The 20,114-nt window shown below is 34.9% G+C and overlaps 1 protein-coding gene across 5 annotated transcripts in view; it reads right to left on the bottom strand.

The window, feature by feature from the left end:
* The window catches only part of STXBP5L (syntaxin binding protein 5L), a 330,353-nt gene that overhangs the window by 308,202 nt on the left and 2,037 nt on the right, over window positions 1–20,114 (bottom strand). The window lies entirely within an intron of this gene.

The following is a 20,114-nucleotide window of genomic DNA, read 5'->3' as shown; positions in this document are numbered from 1 at the left end:
CCCATCACTTCATGGGAAATAGATGGGGAAACAGTAGAAAGAATGTCAGACTTTATTTTGGGGGGGGCTCCAAAATCACTGCAGATGGTGATCACAGCCATGAAATTAAAAGACACTTACTCCTTGGAAGGAAAGTTATGACCAACCTAGATAGCAAATTGAAAAGCAGAGACATTACTTTGCCAACAAAGATCCGTCTAGTCAAGGCTATGGTTTTCCAGTGGTCATGTATGGATGTGAGAGTTGGACTGTGAAGAAGGCTGAGTGCTGAAGAATTGATGCTTTTGAACTGTGGTGTTGGAGAAGATTCTTGAGAGTCCCTTGGACTACAAGGAGATCCAACCAGTCCATCCTAAAGGAGATCAGTCCTGGATGTTCATTGGAGGGACTGATGCTGAAGCTGAAACTCCAATACTTTGGCCACCTCATGCAAAGAGCTGACTCATTGGAAAAGACCCTGATGCTGGGAGGGGTTGGGGGCAGGAGGAAAAGGGGACGACAGAGGATGAGATGACTGGATGGCATCACCGACTTGATGGACATGAGTTTGAGTGAACTCCGGGAGTTGGTGATGGACAGGGAGGCCTGGCTTGCTGTGATTCATGGGATTGCAAAGAGTCGAACACAACTGAGTGACTGAAATGAACTGAACTGAACTGAAAGAGGACTTGGATTCGTTGTAAATGTACATTGCAAACTCAAGGACAACCACTAAAAAGCATAAAAAGAAGTATAATTGATAAGTTAAGGAAAGAGAGAAATCTGAATCATATAAAACGTTCGGCTAAAACCAGAAAAGATAGAAAAAGAGTCTATGACAAGGAAACAAAACAAAGAACAAAAGCAACAAACAGAAAATGGTAATAAGTATAATATATGTTAATCCAACTACATTAATAACAGTTTTAAACATCAAGATTAGATACACCAATTAAAAGACAGAGATTGTCAAAGTGAGTAAAAAAAATAAGACCTCAACTATATTTTATTCCACAAGATACCTACTTAATTTGTAAAAACACAGCTCAACTAAATGAATGAAGCAAGATACCAACTGGTATCACAGTTCTACATCACTCTTTCCTTCCAACCTTTCATCATGAATCTTAACCTCTACCTATATATGATCCCACTAAAGCAAGTGAATACAACACTCTTTAGAAAAATTAATCGCCTTCTGAGACTATGCCCTATGAACCTCCTTGCCTAAATCTCCAAAACACTCAGTAAGTTAAGTTTTTTAATATGTTTCATTCATAGCTTGGCCATCCCGTTCCCAAATACAACTCTATCCCCCAAATATGTACACTAAGGATATTCTTTTACCTCACATAATTTTCTTTTATCAAATAATATATGTTTGCCAGTACGTGACTAAAAATAAAGGGTCTGAAAAACAGAAGTGAAACTATTTCAGCATTGTAAAATGTTTGCAGTGATGTGAGCCAGAAGATAAGTTCTCTCTGGAACTTAGTTAAAATAACTGGCTTACCTGATATCATAGAGTTCAGAAGAAAAATCAGAGTATTATAGATAGCTTACTTCACTCATACACAACAGAGCTTCCCATAGAGGTTTCAAAAATTAGTTTTACTTCTATAAATAAGTTTTATTTTCATAGTGAGTGGAGTTTTGTATAATTATAGCTATACAAAAATACTAAATTAATTTGCTGGTTGAACTCTCAGAAAAGGTAGAGTTACTTCAAATCTTCATTTATGTGCTTCAATTTTAAAATGGCTACATCTCAACAGATGCAGAAAAAGATTTCCATAAAATTCAGTATCCATTTATGATGTTAAAAAGCTCTCCAGAAATTGGGTACAGAGGGAACATACCTCAACATAACAAAAGTCACATACGACAAACCCACAGCTACCATCATACTCAATGGTAAAAGCTGAAAGCATCTCCTCTAAGATCAGAAACAAGACAAGGACATCCACTCTTACCACTTTTATTCAACATAGTTTCGGAAGTGCCAGCCACAGTAATCTCAGAAGAAAAAGAAATAAAAGGAATCCAAGTTGGAAGAGAAGAAGTAAAACTGTCACAATTCCAGATTACATGACAATATACATAGAAAATCCTAAAGATGTTACCAGAAGATTACTAGAGCTCATCAATGAATTGGGTAAAGTTGCAAGGATACAAAATTAATGCACAGAAGTGTGTTGCATTTATTTACAAATAAGAATGAAAGATCAGAAAGAGAAATTGGGAAAATAATTTCATTATCCATCACATCAAAAAGAATAAAATGCCTAGGAATAAACCTACCTAAGGAGGCAAAAGCCTTATACTCTGAGAACTATAAGGCACTGATGAACAAAACTGAAGACGACACAAGGAGATGGAAAGGAATACTGGTGTTTTTGGATTGAAAGAATCAATACCATTAAAGTAAATATATTACCCAAGGCAATCTACAGACTCAACACAATCCCTACCAAATTACCAATGACATTTTTCACAGAACTAGAGCAAACTTTTAATTTGTATGGAAATACAGGAAGATCCTAAATAGAAAAAGCAATCTTGAGAATGAAAAATGGAGCTGGAGGAATTAGCTCCCTGACTTCAGACTATACTACAAAGCTACAGGAATCAAAACAGTATGGTACTGGCACAAAACCAGAAATATAGATCAATGGAACAATATGGAAATCCCCAAAATAAACCTATGTACCTATGGTAAATTCATCTACTACAAAGGAGGAAAAACTATACAATGGAGAAAAGAACGTCTTCAATAACTGGTGTTGGGAAAACTGGAAAACTACATGTAGAGGAGTGAAATTAGAAAATTCTCTAACACCATACACAAAAATAAGCTCAAAATGGATTAAAGACTTAAATGTAAGACCAAATACTGTAAAAATAGAAGAAAACAAAGGCAGAACACTTTGACATAAATCACAGCAATATCTTTTTCAATCTATCTCCAAAAGTAATAAAATAAAAACAAAAGTAATTAGCCTCCAATTAAAATAAATAAATTTATATTTTAAAAATATTTTTAAAGTAAACAATTGAACCTAGTTAAACTTAAAAGTGTTTACATAGCAAAGAAATCATAAATAAAATGAAAAGAAAACCCACAGAATGGGAGAAAATATTTGCAAATGAGGTGACAGACAAGGGATTAACCTCTAAAATATACAAACAGCCCATACAACTCAATAAAAAAAAATCAAACAATCAAATCAAAAAATGGGGAGAAGACCTAAACAGACATTTCTCCAAAGAAGACAAACAGATGTCCAAAAGGCACCTGAAAAAATCCTCAACATTGCTAATTACCAGAGAAATGCAAATCAAAACTACAATGCAGTGCTACCTCATTTCAGTCAGAATGGTCATCACCAAAGAGTCTACAAACAATAAATGATGGAAATGGTATAGAAAAAAAGAGCCCTCTTACACTGTTGGTCAGAATGGAAATTGGTATAGGCACTATGGAGAAGAGTATAGAAGTTCCTTAAAAAACTAAAAAGAGAGTTACCTGGCTGCCTGTCAGGGAGTATTTTTATGGAGAAAACAGAATCTGCATTATTTTCTCAAAATGGAGAGGAAAAGAAAATGTGAATAAATGGAGAAATAGTGCAAATGAAAACAAAAAAGTATACTTATTCAGAATAATTATACTAAACAATAGTTGTTGTCCAAAAATCATATAACAAACTCAAATCAATCAATATGGATTGTTGGCTTTTAAAAAGAAAAGTTTCTCTTGTCTAAGTATTGAACCAGGCCTGCTTACCAAAAGCTACTTTAAAAGTAATAAATTGCTGAAAGATTAAAAAAAGAAAAAAAAAGCAGCCTCTAACAGCTGTCTGCTGGAGCTTGCCCTGTACTAACAGTTAGGCAGGCCATGGTGTTCTCCTGTTGAACATGAACAATTTCACAGAAAAACAAAATCAAACAAGGCCACTCTATGAAGCGAGATAAAAACAAAACCACTGCAGAACCATGTCTGGGGATCAGATAAACATAAGAACATTGCACAAACCACACTAATGATTAAATGTTCCCCTCATCTAGCTGGCATAAGCAACAGCTGCTTCTTCAGCAATTATAGCTTTATACCATTCCTCCTGCTTCCTGGATAAAAATTCTTAGGATACCAAATGACAGAAATGTCTCCAACTTTCTAACAACACTCAATTCATACTTCTTTGAACTTTACTAAAATCATCTAACACAAACACAAATTCTACAAAAAGACCTTCCTAACATCCTCTTACTGGAATATCTCATGTTTCCCTATAGTATGTAATCTCTTTGTTGTAATAAACCCAGATTTGTTTGACTATATGTATACAATCTTTCATTGATGGGTACAGGTACTGCATTTTCTTTTAAATATTGTAAAACCCAGCCTACACATTATTTTGACCAGTCTTTAGCCTGAAAATTGTCAGTATGGTATGGATATTATTGCTTAGTCACTAAGGTATGTCCAACTCTTTTGCAATCCCATGGACTGTAGCTGCAGGTTCCTCTGTCCATGGGATTTCCCAGGCAAGAATACTGGAGTGGCAAAGAGTCAGACACAACTAAGTGACTAACACTTTCACTTTCAAAGGACAGAAAAAAATAATTCATGAAAGAAGAAACTCAGCTGGATAATAAATATATGGAAAAATAATCAAAGTCACTACTAATCAAAAAATACAAATTAAAATAATTTTAAATTCTATTTCTCATCTACTGAATTGGAAAAATATTTTTAAATATCTAAAGCTGGTGACTGTATTATTTAAATGGCAGTTACATGTTACTAAAATGGGTTTAAATTGTCAAGTCCTTTTGGAAAGTAATCCAGCAAGAAATAAACCTATATATATAACCTAATTTACATATGTCTATATAACTCAACTATTTTACCTCTAGGAATCCAGTCTAAGGAAATAATATTAAATATGTTGAAAGTTTAATGCTCACAGACATTTGTAACACCATTATTAATAGAATGGAAAAACTGAAACAAGAATTTCCAATAATAAAGGAAGAGTGCATCCACTAGATGGAGTTTTATAAACCCATTAAATTTATGTTAAGAAAAAATTCATTACAACATGAAGAAAATACTTACGCTTAATACTAAGCAAAAAAAAAAAAAAAAACCCTAGTAAGTAGAATTCTACATAAGATCTGTAACACAAACCAAAATGCCACTGAGAGACTGAACATACGATATGTGATGCTGGACCAAGTATGACATCAGACCTCTGGTCCAAACACTCTGCCACAGTAAGCTCAGGAAACCTAACCACAATCCCTGCAGCATGATTCCAGGAAGCCAAACGACCACCTCTGCAACTATCAGCCCAGAACATTAAGATGTGGTCAATGACTGCTGGGCTCCCTAATTCTTGCAGACCTCTCCTCCTAAGACTTCAAATTCAGTACTAATATGCCAAATATGATTCCTAAACCAATCACACAGGACACCCTGCTTACAGCTAGCCTGCCTCCATCTTCCCATGTCAACAGCCTCCAATAAGAGCCTACCTTATTGAGCCATAAAAGAAAGATTGAAACAATGCCATTTGCAGCAACCTGGATGGACCCAGAGATTACCATATTAAGTGAAATAAGTTACACAGAGAAAGATGAGCATGATATAATATCACTTAAATGTGATATCTAAAAAAATGATACAAATGAACGTATTTACAAATCAGAAATAGACTCACAGACATAGCAAACTTATACTTACCAAAGGGAAGAGTGGAGGAGGGATAAATTAGGAGCTTGGGATTAACAGATACATACTACTATGAATAAAATAAACAACAAAGATCTGTATACCTGAAACTAATACAACATGGTAAATCAACTGTACTTCAATTTTTAAAAAAGCATACCTGACACCTACTCCTTTTTTCACTATAAAGCTTTCCCCACTTTCTTGCTGGCCTTTGAGCCTTTCCAAAAGCAAGTAATGGTCGCTGACTCCGTTGCTATACAAGCTTGGAAAAAGCAGCCGCTCTTCTCATTTGGGTGATAATTTAATTCCACATAACAAAAGACTAAGCGAAAAATGCTGATATAAAATGAACCTCAAAAAATCACTATTCATCTGCATCTGAGTCTTCAAAGTACAAATCTGAATGATTTAGAATTGTCTTTCTCTCTACCTTGTTGTATTTTCTCTTATGAGCATGTTTATATGTATAATGGAAACATAATTTTTCAATAAAAAATATCTGATGGACTACTGCGTGCGTCCACGCTAAGTCACTTTAGTTGTGCCCGACTCTTTGCAGCCCTCAGACTGTAGCCCTCCAGGCTCCTCTGTCCATGGGATTCTCCAGGCAAAAATACTGGAGTGGGTTGCTGTGCCCTCCTCCAAGAGATCTTCCCAATCCAGGGATCGAACCCACAGTTCTTATGTCTCCTGAATTGGCAGGTGGGTTTTTTACCGCTAGTGCCGCCTGGGAAACTGATGGATTGTTCAATTCAGTTCAGTTCAGTTGCTCAGTTGTGTCCGACTCTTTGCAACCCCATGAATTGCAGCACGCCAGGCCTCCCTGTCCAATCAACAACTCCCGAAGTTCACTCAGACTCACGTCCATCAAGTCCGTGATGCCATCCAGCCATCTCATCCTCTGTCGTCCCCTTCTCCTCCTGCCCTCAATCCCTCCCAGCATCAGGGTCTTTTCCAATGAGTCAACTCTTCCCATGAGGTGGCCAAAGTATTGGAGCTTCAGCTTTAGCATCATTCCTTCCAAAGAAATTCCAGGGCTGATCTCCTTCAGAATGGACTGGTTGGATCTCCTTGCAGTCCAAGGGACTCTCAAGAGTCTTCTCCAACACCACAGTTCAAAAACATCAATTCTTTGGTGCTCAGCCTTCTTCACAGTCCAATTCTCACATCCATACATGACCACAGGAAAAACCATAGCCTTGACTAGACGGACCTTAGTCGGCAAAGTAATGTCTCTGCTTTTGAATATGCTATCTAGGTTGGTCATAACTTTTCTTCCAAGGAGTAAACGTCTTTTAATTTCATGGCTGCTTACTCAGCAATAAAAAAGAGACAAATTGCTAGTAGATTCGACAGACATATAACAAAAACATTATGCTGCATGAAAGAAGATACACACACACACAAATATACACACACAATATATGTTGTATGATTCTACTTATATGAAAGTCAAAGACAGGCAAAACTAAGCTACGGTGACAAAAGTTCAGAATTTGTTGCTTTTGGCAAGCAGTGGGAGTGGGCAACTGACTGGACAGGGGCAAGAAGAAATTTTAAGAGAATTTAATAAGATATCCAATACATATCGTGACTGCTGGTTACACAAGTAGATATATCTGAAAACTCACTGAAGTGAGCACTTAGAATCTGTGAATTTTATGATGTGTAAATTATATGTCAAGTTATTCTTTCCCTGCTCTTTCCTATGTTGCTTTCAACTATCAAGTGTTCTGCTTGTAGCAACCTATCCTCTCTGTATTTACCTTTCTCAAAGTTTCTTAAACCTACAGTTCTTCTCAGGATAAAATACATGAACATATGAAAAAAATGTTTAAATAAAAAAATTTATAATAAATGTATAAACCTGCTTTGTTATAAAGACAGAAATTAGGTTAGTTATCAAATAGCATGATTTGAAGATAATTCTTTGAGGATTACACTAAGCATACAAGTTTAAATACTTTACAAGAGAATATTGATAAATAAAAGAGAATCTGTGACTTTTAGTATATTAATAGTGGCAATAAAACTATTAGACTGGTTAGGAGAATGAAAATTGTGGCCAAAAAATAGGCTTTAAACATTTTCCAAGTTCTTTCATTTTAGAATAAGAGACCTTTTAGCCAAGAGAATAGAAACAGAGAGTAAACACATTAAAAATGATACAAAAATACAAATAAAGAGGAAGAAACAATAAAGAGGGAAGACACAAAGAATTTCAGCCATTTTTTAAAAATTTTTATTAAAAAAGAATAAAACAAGAAGTTTCATAAAAGTTACAGAAAATGAAATACACATCATGCAAATCCTTAACCACATAAAAAATATAAATGGTTCATGTAGTGTGTAGTAGTCTTGCAAACTCACTCTAAAAAGATGATGGCCCAGTTTAAAAGTGCCTAATATAGTTATACATAATACAGACTTTCAATAAGTAAGTATATAATAAGTACATGAATTCACCTGATGCCTAGTCTAATACCCAATACTGTGTCAGAACAAAAGAGTACTAAATATTGATCAGTCTGAAATGTAGAGACATATCGAATCACTCTGTTGCATAATAGGAACTGATGTAGTGTTGTAGGTCAAGAACAAATGAACAAAAAACTCACAGAAAAAGAGATCAGATTTGTGGTTACTAGATGTGGCTGGGGGTAGGGGGTTAGGTGCTGGATAAAATCAAAAGGTACAAACCTCTGGTTACAAAATAAACAAGTACCAGATATGTAATGTACAACATGATAAATATAATTAACACTGCTGATTACATATTAAAGTTATTAAGAGTAAATCCTACAAGTTTTTATCACAAGAAAAAAATTTTTCTTTAATTATGTACCTATATGAGATCAACCCCGTGGACTGTAGCCCACCAGGCTCCTCCGTCCATGGGGTTCTCCAGGCAAGAATACTGGAGTGGGTTGCCATTTCCTTCTCCAGGGGATCTTCCCCACCCAGCGATCGAACCCAGGTATCCCGCATTGCAGGCAGATGCTTTAACCTCTGAGCCACCAGGGAAGCCATATGAGATGACAGATGTACATAAACTTGTGATCATCACTTAATGATGAATGCATATCAAATCACTATGTTGTACACCTTAAATTTTACACTGCTGTATGTCATTACATCTCAATAAAATCAGGATTTTAAAAAGGGTACTGAGTATTACCTCAAGTAGCAAAGGTACTTTGGTTAAGACAGAACTGGAAAAAAGCAAAAAAGATCCAATAATAAACTACTAAGAGTCTTTCAGATTATATAAGTAACCAGTAACAAGTGTACAAATTATTTATAAATGGAGTTCTCAATATCAAAGTATGTTCCTCATCAGTATTCTGATTCTCTTCTTACTGCCCTCTGATATCCTATAATGTAGTAGAAATCTACATTAACACACCTGACCAATCTACTTTCAGCTTCTTGCTATAATATTCTAAGTATACAGAGTGAGTCCTTGCAAATACTTTCTTTTTTTCACTTGTCTTTTAAATATTCACTTAAATAGATACATGTAACTGGATCCCATCCCTCCAGTAACTAATTTGATAGATAAAAATTAAAACCATTGAGCACAACCTAAAGAATCTACTCCACTCTTATTACTTTGATATATCCTATGTCTTTTACACTTTCCTCTTTTCTAATATTCTCAGGGAAATACACCCAACAGTAGAAACACAAGGTATGAATAGTTCAGGCTAATTTAAAGTACTGGGCTTCCCTGGTGGCTCAGCTGGTAATGAACCCGCCTGCGATGCATGAGACCTGGGTTCGATTCCTGGGTAAGGAAGATCTCCTGGAGAAGGGAATGGTTACCAACTCCAGCATTCTGGCCTGGAGAAGAATTCCATGAACTGTATAGTCCATGGGGTCACAAAGAGTTGGACACAACTGATTTAAACTATTATTTTTCCAACTCCTTAAAAGATGTGACCATCTCTAGAAAATAACTTTTAAAGTCTACTTTTCATCTTGCGGTACACTGCACAGCCCACTCACTTCCTCACATATAGTCATCCAGTTCAGAAATGAATCAAAGAGCCTATATTCAACAACACACACAAAAGCACAGGATAGCAGATCTCAAAACAAAATGTAACATGACACAAACTGAACTAAAGATGAGTTCAGGTCAGATGAAAATGAAATGTGAATCTTGTTTGGATCCCAAGACATGTACATATTGCTGTATTTAAAATGGATGACCAACAGGGACCTACTCTTTAGCACCGGGGACTCTACTTAATGTTATATAGCAGCCTGGATGGGAGAGTTTGGGAGAGAATGGATACATGTATGTGTATGAGTGAGTCACCGTGCTGTCCACCTGAAACTATCACAACACTGCTAATCAGCTATACTCCAAAGCAAAGTAAAAATTTAAAAAAAAAAAGATACTATGGGACAATCTAGGGCTTCCCCAATAGCTCAGTTGGTAAAGAATCCGCCTGCAATGCAGGAGACCCTGGTTTGATTCTTGGATCGGGACGATCCTCTGGAGAAGGGATAGGCTACCCACTCCAGTATTCTTGGGCTTCCTTTGTGGCTCAGCTGGCAAGGAAACCACCCGCAATGCGGGAGATCTGGGTTTGATCCCTGGGTTGGGAAGAAGGGAACAGCTACCCACTCTGGCCTAGAGAATTCCATGGACTATATAGTCCATGGGGTAGCAATGAGTCAGACACAACTGGTACTATGATACTATGGAACAATCTAGGAAATTTAAACATTAACTGCATATTAGATTATAAAAAGAAATTTTGTTCATGTTTTTAGATGTGACAATGGTTGGGGTTTATATTATTTTAAAGGGGGGAGTCTTTATCTGATATCTGAAGTTTTTTAGATATTCAATAAAAAGGCATAACATGTGGGGTCTGCATTAAAATAATGAAATGGTAAGTGAAGATTTACAAAAATTGTTGAAGCCAAAAGTTTATTATAATACTATCTGTTCTTAATATTATGTTTTCCATAAAATAACAAAAACAAAAGATAGGTGAAAGTAAAGAGCATCTCTGTGATAGGCAGAATAATGGTTCCTGAAAGAACTTGTAAATATATTAGGTTATATGGCAAAGAGGAGTAAAGGGTTACAGATGATATGAAGGCTGCTAATCAGTGGACCTCAACATTGGGAAATTAACCTGGATTATCCTATGGGACCAATGTAATCACAAGTGTCTTAAAACATAGAAGAGGAAAGCAGAAAAGTTAAGAGTCAAAGGATGCAATGTGAGAAAGATTCAATTTTGAAGATAGAAGGGGGCCACCAGTCAAGGAATTGTGAATAGCCTATAAAAGCTGGAAAAGAAAACACTCTTTCCTAGGCCCTCCAGAAAGAAATGCAGTCCTGCCAATGACTGGATGTTAGGCCAGTGACACCTATTTCTAACTTCTAACCTCCTGAATTATAAGATAATTTGTGCTGTTCTAAGCCATTAGTTTTTGGTAATTTGTTGAAGCCAAAATAAGAAACTAATACAATCTTCTAGCAGACCCACAAATTTTTATATGGAGATAAAGCATAAAGTTTACTGAGAATTCAAATGAAATATATATTTGCCTCAAGTAAAGAAAAAATTTCCAACTCAGACCCCTTACTATCTTTTTCTGGTTTAAATAGTTTTTTATTGCTCAGTATATTTCTTTCTCTTGTGTCTTATTTTGTTTTTGTTTTTTAGAAACTATAAATTCAAGTTTAAGGAAGCTTGCCTTTGTATTGAAAAACAAAACAACAAAGCTTTTATATCATTTGCTAACCTGGTTTTAAGAGCGAGATGGGAATTATCTTGTAAGAGTATATCTATACCATGAATGATGGAGGTCTAAGTCTGGTGCTAAAAGGAGACAACAGCATTGTTGACAAAATAATAATCTGCTGGTGACATTTGTGCAAAATAAGCCATTGCAAATTTCTAAACTCTGTTAGAAAGATACCCTTATTATCTTAAAGAGCAGGTACTTTTACCTATGCTACTTTCCCCTTTCTGGTAGCCTCAATTTCTTCCGTGGGTCAGCTACATTACCCGTCCCCCACAATATACCAAAATGCTACCAGAATTGACCATCTCTACTACTTTCCCAACACTTTTCTCTTATTTAAAACCAATTTACACACTTAATCTTAAAATTACTGATTCTAACAATTCTATTTTCTATTATCGTGTGATCTTAATTCTATCCATCATCTTACTATAAATATCTTTCCCCTAATCAACTTTCTGTTGGTCTAATTCAGCTGTCTCTTGGTACTTCTGACTTGTTTGTTGTTTTTCATTTCTTCTGTTTCCACCATCCTTGATCTCTCTGCAATGCTAAGACACCCTTGAAGTTCTCTTTCTTAATATTCTTTCTAAAGAAAGTTTTCAGATTATCTGTCTCTACTTTTGAGTTTTCCTCATATCATTGTGCTAAGGTCTCTCACCTCTTTTGCTAGCCTTACATTTCCATCTACTTAAATGTTTACAGTCAGTAAATATTTCCCCCAGACACAATCTAACTTCTCAATTTTCTGTACTACTTTTCAACCTTTTTTAGTTTGAAGACTTCAAGACAGGTCTTTAGTCAATTTACAGTGAACAAATCAGACTGAACATTGAGCCATCCAATCAATTTTCTTGATCGCCTAATTTATTGTCTTCATTTAAGTAAAGTACCAGATTTCTAATGTGACTGAAATGTACAGGTGATTAACAGAGCAGAAAAACTGAAAAAACATAACAATTTTCTCTGGCTACTCTTTAAATCTACATTTAAAACCCCCATTATTTGTTGCTTTTATGCTACTTCCAATTCAAGAGATATACTTACTGTACATACATAATCCAGTTATAAGATGCTACTAAAATTAGTACATTAAATACTACATATTTTAATTAAAATTCATTATATTGATTATGTATCATCGTTATATAATATATTCAAATTCATTCTCTATACCATTAATAACAATTGGTATATCTGGGCCTTCAATAGAACTAAAATCATACTCTTCTTCCTAATATTTTACATAAGTCCAGAAAGTATCATGAGTGATTTCTCTGATACATCAACCAAAACACATTATTTCACTCATTATAGTCAGTTGGTTGAGAATGATTTATGTCCTAACCATTTTCAATTCTGTATAATAAATATCTTTGGAAAAATTAAACTTGTCAAAATACCTTTTTGTTGTATGCCTTCAGTGACTATGAATGCTCCATTTAATGAAGCCTCTGTACAGGTAGGCTTATTATGCACTTTTTAGAGGTTTTATATTCTGTTCTTTACAACTACCTTCTATAAATCCTTTAAATACAATTTTCTTTATTTCTAAAACTTAATCACTTTTCAGGACTGGGAACTCATGTATACCCGTGGCAGATTCATGTTAATGTATGGCAAAACCAATACAGTATTGTAAAGCAAAATAAAGTAAAAATTAAAATTAAAAAAATATATGCTTAATACATATTTTTAAATAAAAACACTTGTGTTTAACACATATTAAAAGATTAGCCCTTTAAAAATTACCTTTTTAAAAGAAAAGTTACCTTTTTAAAATTAAAAAAGGACCCTTGCTATAAATAAGATCTTTTATAAAAGATACTTATTTTGACAATTAAGTAGGAAAAAACCTCAATTTAAAAAGCGTTTAAAACAGGGCTTCTACTTGAAACTTCTAACAGATGTAGTCAAAGTTACTGCTATTAAACTACTATGTATATGGTTCATAGAACTATATTGTAGGAAACCAATATAATCATTCTATCATTACAAGTAAACTATGAAACTATGATTTTTCACAGGCACATCTTCAAGTGAAGGCAGAAGGGGTCTATAGAAATGCACTAACCTTCAAGAAATAGGAATTTGGTTTAATCACTACTGATAATCCTAAGTCAGAAACTATATAAGATTTTAAATTAGTTCTATATTGAGATACACAAAGCATCATGCCACTATTCTTAAGAACATAAGAACTGCCATACTAAACGAGACCAACAGCCCAATTTGCTGACAATATACTAGTACCAAAGGACCTTTTGTGAGAAAATATAATTGTTCTCTATGGTAACCTAAAAAATTTGTACTCATATTTCCTACAAATCTATAATCCCTTACTTGAGCTTGCCCCTGCACTCTTATGCTCTCAGGATAGGCAAAGTAGAGAGTTTTCAGTTCAGTTCAGTTGCTCAGTCGTGTCCAACTCTTTGCAACCCCATGAATTGCAGCACGCCAGGCCTCCCTGTCCATCACCAACTCCCGGAGTTCACTCAGACTCACGTCCGTCGAGTAGAGATACCATCCAGCCATCTCATCCTCTGTCGTCCCCTTTTCCTCCTGCCCCCAATCCCTCCCAGCATCAGAGTCTTTTCCAATGAGTCAAGTCTTCGCATGAGGTGGCCAAAGTACTGGAGTTTCAGCTTTAGCATCATTCCTTCCAAAGAAATCCCAGGGCTGATCTCCTTCAGAATGGACTGGTTGGATCTCCTTGCAGTCCAAGGGACTCTCAAGAGTCTTCTCCAACACCACAGTTCAAAAGCATCAATTCTTCGGCGCTCAGCCTTCTTCACAGTCCAACTCTCACATCCATACATGACCACTGGAAAACCCATAGCCTTGACTAGACAGACCTTAGTCGGCAAAGTTGAGAGTTTAGACCACTGAAATAGCTTGGCTTTGGTTTTCCAGTTCTTAAAATTAATTTATTTTAATTATATTTGGCTCTTAAATTTGTTAATATCTCAATCCCAACAAGAGTGCTTAATTTATCTGGTTTGCCTCAGTTACTATTCTTAAAGTTGCCTATTTGCTACTGTCCATTGTGGTGACAGGAGCTTGAAGTCTTTGTCAGATGCTTTATCCATAATAAATGATTTTGCAGTGTCAACTGTACTATCTTTTATTCTACCCATTTATAAGTATAGAATGAGACAAGTCCACACATCTCAGACAATCTTGTATAGGTCCTTGAATGAATGAAAACTGCAGAAACAGGGAACTATAATTATGGACTGCGCCAACTTCAGTTACAGAAGTAAATGATATTAAGTAAATGATATTACATTAGAAGAATATGGAGACAATGAAAAACCTGGAGAAAAGATATCTAGGCAATTAATCTCCTTTCAGCTTTTCAAGATCCTGGAAAGCCCAACTCTCCACAGTCCATGACTATATTTCTGACCTTACACTTGTTTCTCTGGGAAGATCTGATATCACATCTGGTATGACGATCATGATTACAATCCATTCCCATGTAAGAAGTTACACTAGTTATCTGTATGTTGGCTCTCACACCATGACCATTTATAAAATCAACTTATAAATGTTGATGAAGAGTGAGTTGGCTAATTTAAGAATTTATTCAAACTTTAGGGATTATGCCATCTGTTTCTAGTGATATATTTATTTTTGTCTATTTAATTAGGTCTAGAACACCCCATGTGTTTGTCACTGTCAATCTAATACTTCTAAATTGTTCCCCTAAAAAAATCATTTGGAAACAAAAATAAAAACTTAAATAAATTTAACTGAATCTTTCTACAATCTTCTTTTCCATATCTTTCTAAAAAATACGTACCATGTTCCTAGAGTGGTGTCACTCTTTTGTTCAATGGCTTCCTTGTGTTTATGTAATATAAGATGTATTTAATAAAAGTATTTTCCAGAAAAGATTGTTCAGAATATCTAGTTTTCTCTTAATACATCACTCTATGAGATTCCTAGTTTTCATTAATTCATTCAACAATTATTTGACTGCCTTCTATGTGACAGGCTCTGTTCTATGAATTAGTGAGACAGTTGTGAACAAAATAAAGCCCTGTCCTCATGGAGTTATATTATAATAGGTGAAGCAAAAATCAAGCAAGTAAACATAAGTTAATAACAGTTTGTTGTAAGTGTTATCAAGAAAACATAATCAGGATAAGGGTAGAGAGCAAAGGTGATGAGCAGTGGTCAATGAAGATCTCTCTGAGAAGTTAACAACTGAACCAAGAACTGAATGATATAAAGGCAACAAATAATGTAATTATTTGGGGGTGGGGGGGAAAGTGTTCATGTAAAGGAAACAGCAAATGCAAAAAGCCCTGAGACAGGAACATTTTTGAGAAATAGTAAGAAAGCAAGTGTAGCTGGTGCAGAGTAAGTAACAGAAAACAGTTGAAAATGATGTCTATCTGGGGTCAGATCATTTAGAGCTTTATAAGACATAACAGGAGAAGGCAATGGCACCCTACTCCAGTACTCTTGCCTGGAAAATCCCATGGATGGAGGAGCCTGGTGGGCTGCAGTCCCTGGGGTCACTGTGAGTCGGACATGACTGAGCGGCTTCGCTTTCACTTTTCACTTTCATTCATTGGAGAAGGAAATGGCAACCCACTCCAGTATTGCCTGGAGAATCCCAAGGATAGGGGAACCTGGTGGGCTGCCGTCTATGGGGTCGCAGAGTCGGACACGACTGAAGCGACTTAGCAGCAGCAGCAGCAGCAAGACATAACAGAACTTCTGATTTTATTTTTAAGAGAAATGAAAAACCATTGAAAAATTCTGAGCAGGAATGACATGATATGATTTAAATTTTTAAAGGATTCTTCTACCTATTATGAGACTGTGGCGAGGCCCCAGTGAAAGCAGGGGAATCTCTTTTAAGAAACTCTTAAAAGAAACTCTTTTAAGGCAATAAATAGTAGCCCAAGCAAGAGAAGAGACATGGTCAGATTTGGGAAGTACTTTTAAGGGAGAGGCAACAGAATAATCTCTACCTTCTCAAAGTCTCTATGTTTCCTGAGGGATTATGTTGCCTATTCTAATAAGTGAGAAAAATAAAGCAGAAAAAGTACTGGATTTGAGGATGAAAAATCAGAGCATTAAACTTAGCTATGTCTCTTACCAACTTTGGAGAGGTAAATTCTCTGGTCTCAGATATCTTCTCAGTAAAAGAAAAATATAATACTACCATTGACGTCTTTACAGGACTGTTGTGAAGGTTAAATGGGATATCTTACAGATGAAGCTTTCTAATTTTAATTTAACCAACTTGCATTCTCTTTGTAAAACACAGGTTGATATTAATGGTTCATTAAATGTTCAAAACTACTAAACTCTGTAGCTAGAATACTCACACTCTCAAGCTCCCAGACTAACTAGGTATGGGCCATGTAACTGTAGGGATAAACATAAAATGAATCTAGAAAAAATACATACACACACATACGTTTGTTCATCTATACTTTGTATATACTTCCATATATATATATATATATATACATATATATATATATAATCTAGATCATACACACAAGTATAAACTGCTTACTGAAATACGTATATGTCTGTGTGTGTGTGTATATACATCATCTGACACTTAAATTTCCTCTGAAAGCATAAATATCCTTATTCTATTTTAAACAAACAAAAACTGAATATTGCACATAATGAATTTGGGATGATTTATGAATAAGAAGTCCACACAGAACTTCAATCAGAGAATCAATATGCAACAGAAAAATCTTGATTGGTTATCAGGTGCTTTGTAAATTGATGCATGCTTAAATGTTTAAGATATATATATCATTATCAATGACTTTATGCTTCAATCTCCTTTCAATTAATCAACAAACCATGGATATGCTACTTCATTCATAAAGTACATCAAGTGCCTACTATACTGATTCTCAGTATTGACTGTGCATCAGAATCTCCTGTGGGTACTTTTTAAAAGATATAAGTGCCAAGGCCCCATCCCTAGAAACTGTGATTTTCTAGGACTAGGGTAGAGCTAGAAATCTTTCTTTTAGGCAGAGTTGAGAACCACTGGCCTAAAAGGTAGTGAGCACCCTAACAATGAGAAGAAAATAAAATATAATTGTTTCCCAAAGAGTTAATAGTATAATAGTGTCAAAAGTCTTTTTAAAACACAATAAGTTGCTAAATTCACATCATGGCAGATGCTACAGGAAAAAAGAGACATGAGGAGAAACCCTAACTCTGTCTGGGGTAGGTAGATGAGGAAGGCAGTGGTCAGAGCTGGTTTCATATAGATGGTGTTTGAACTATGAAGTAATGAAAGGTAACTGGAATTCTCCAATTATATTAAAGCTGGAAGAGATATTCTAATCAGAAGCAGTGAGCTAAGAAAAGGCATCGAGATATGAGAAAATGGTGCTTTCTGAGAATGCACTATATCTAGAGCATCAAAGAAACAAGGATGGAAAGGCAAACACAAGCCCCTTCCAAAAGGAACTATATCAAGTTAAATAGTCTGAAGTTTAGTGTACAGAGCAGTAGTTTCAAACTGTTTTCATGAAATTCAAGTTCAGAAAAGGCAGTTCAATATTTCAAAAAGGCCATACAAATATCTGAACAACACCGGGTATTCAAATGCATACACACTGAACTTAAAACAGATTGCAGTAAACCAATGCATTAACCTGTTTTTTGCTGACCTTGAACCAAAATTTCTTCCGCCATTTGTTCCTGAAATTCTTAGAGATGTGTCACTGATTATAAAGCCTGTATTTTTATAAGGCTAGCAAATGCTAGCCTACTACCTGCCTAGGCATAATATCATATAACAAAACCAAATATAAAAAACAAAGACTTCTGTTTGTAGATCACCAACTGCTCCAGGGAAACCAACATAGAATTTTTAGCAGGATAATGACATAAATAACATTATAATTCAGAAATAACCATTATAACAAAATGAATTGGAATAGGGTAAAACATGAGGTGAGAAGATCAGTTAGGAAGTGACTTCAAGAGACCAAGCAAGAAAACATGATAGAATAAACAAGTATTGAAGATGATGTAAAGGGAATAATGGAAATACTAAAAAAAATAGAATATGATTTGAACACCAATCAAATAACGGAAAAAAAGATGGTTTTCAAAAGAGCAGATTCATACTTTAATTTTAGCCATACTGAAAAGACAGAAGTACTTAGAAGGTACCAACTGTTTAGTACTCAGAAATGAATATCTTTTACACATTTAATCAGTGAGTTCAAATTAATTCCCCATTTTAGCAACAGTCTTAATTTTGGGATATCTTTAATCCATCTTTATATATTTTGTTACAATCCAGAAAACCTAAAATCATGCAACCACTTTTTAAAATTAACTTTATTCCTATCTAAGGATGTCACAGCACTTTTCCCACTTGGTGAAAGTTCAATACTATTAGTGTTCAGCACACATAGCTATCTATCTTTATAATTTCTTTGAATATTATTACTTAATATTTTATAGCCCACTGGTTATAGTCATTCTACCAAGAACAAGGTGATTTTAAAACTTTAACAATAATATAAACGTGTGTTTCATTGCCTCTTCCAACTTATACATTGCCTTCACCTAATCATCTTGTTTGATCTTCCCAATCCTTTCAGGTAAGAAGAGCAGAAATACTTACAGAAGCCCTATTACCATACTACAGATGAGAAATTCAAGTCACAAGGAGATAAATGTCTTACCAAAGGTTATATGGCTGACAAGTGACAGAGCTTTAAATAAAATACAAATTTTCTTATTCCTAGGTCGGTGTTCTTCCTACCATGCCATATGTTTTTTTTAAAATAATACATATTTAACTTTTGCCACTTTGCCTGACTATCTCTTGCCTACATAAATAAGTAGGTGATTATCTGTCCTATTTTCCTCTCTTGCTTTCCCCTAAAACCTTATCTACCAGCTCTATAACCTCAAGAGTCCAGTGCCATTCTGTTTCAGAAGTTTATCTTTTCTATATCAATTTTAACTCTACTAAAACTCTCCTGCATTACTATCACATTCATGAACTGAGACACTTAGGCAATTGTTTTCAGAATCTTAGAATGGTAATAGTAATACATCAAAGATTAGAGGATCTGGACATAATTCCCCTGCCTAGCAGTTTAAATCTGGCCTTTAGGGCCCTTTTACATATTTGTCTCATTAAGCTCCTCCCTTATTTGACAAAATATCTATTATTTTAAAGTAAGGATAAAATTGTACACAACTTTGTATAAAACTGTACTGTATACAAATTTCAAAGAGCAGGTTAGGACTAAATCTGTTTAACCTAATTCTAAATAAATTCACTTTTACGTAAACTAGTTTATAATATTTTAATAATTAAAGACTTGTTTTTATAGTGACCCTACTGGCAACACAGACTAAGACAATAATTGAAACTTACCCCATTACACATGATTTACTACACATAATTTGTTTACTACAAAAACAATTTTAATAATTTCAAAAAAATTTGTGTTGAATTACTCAAAAAAGTAGTACTTAATTTCTATGATTTCAAAAATTTACTATTTCTTCTCATGCATATAAATGACTTGGTAACTTTTTTATTGAACATAAAAAGTCAAAAGCACATTTCTAAGCTACCTCCTAAAAAAACAAT

Source organism: Ovis aries, chromosome 1 (genome assembly GCF_016772045.2).
Source record: "Ovis aries strain OAR_USU_Benz2616 breed Rambouillet chromosome 1, ARS-UI_Ramb_v3.0, whole genome shotgun sequence".
In the NCBI taxonomy this organism is placed as follows: Eukaryota; Metazoa; Chordata; class Mammalia; order Artiodactyla; family Bovidae; genus Ovis; species Ovis aries.
Note: the sequence above shows the minus strand (reverse complement) of the source record. Positions and strands in the feature narration are given on the sequence as shown.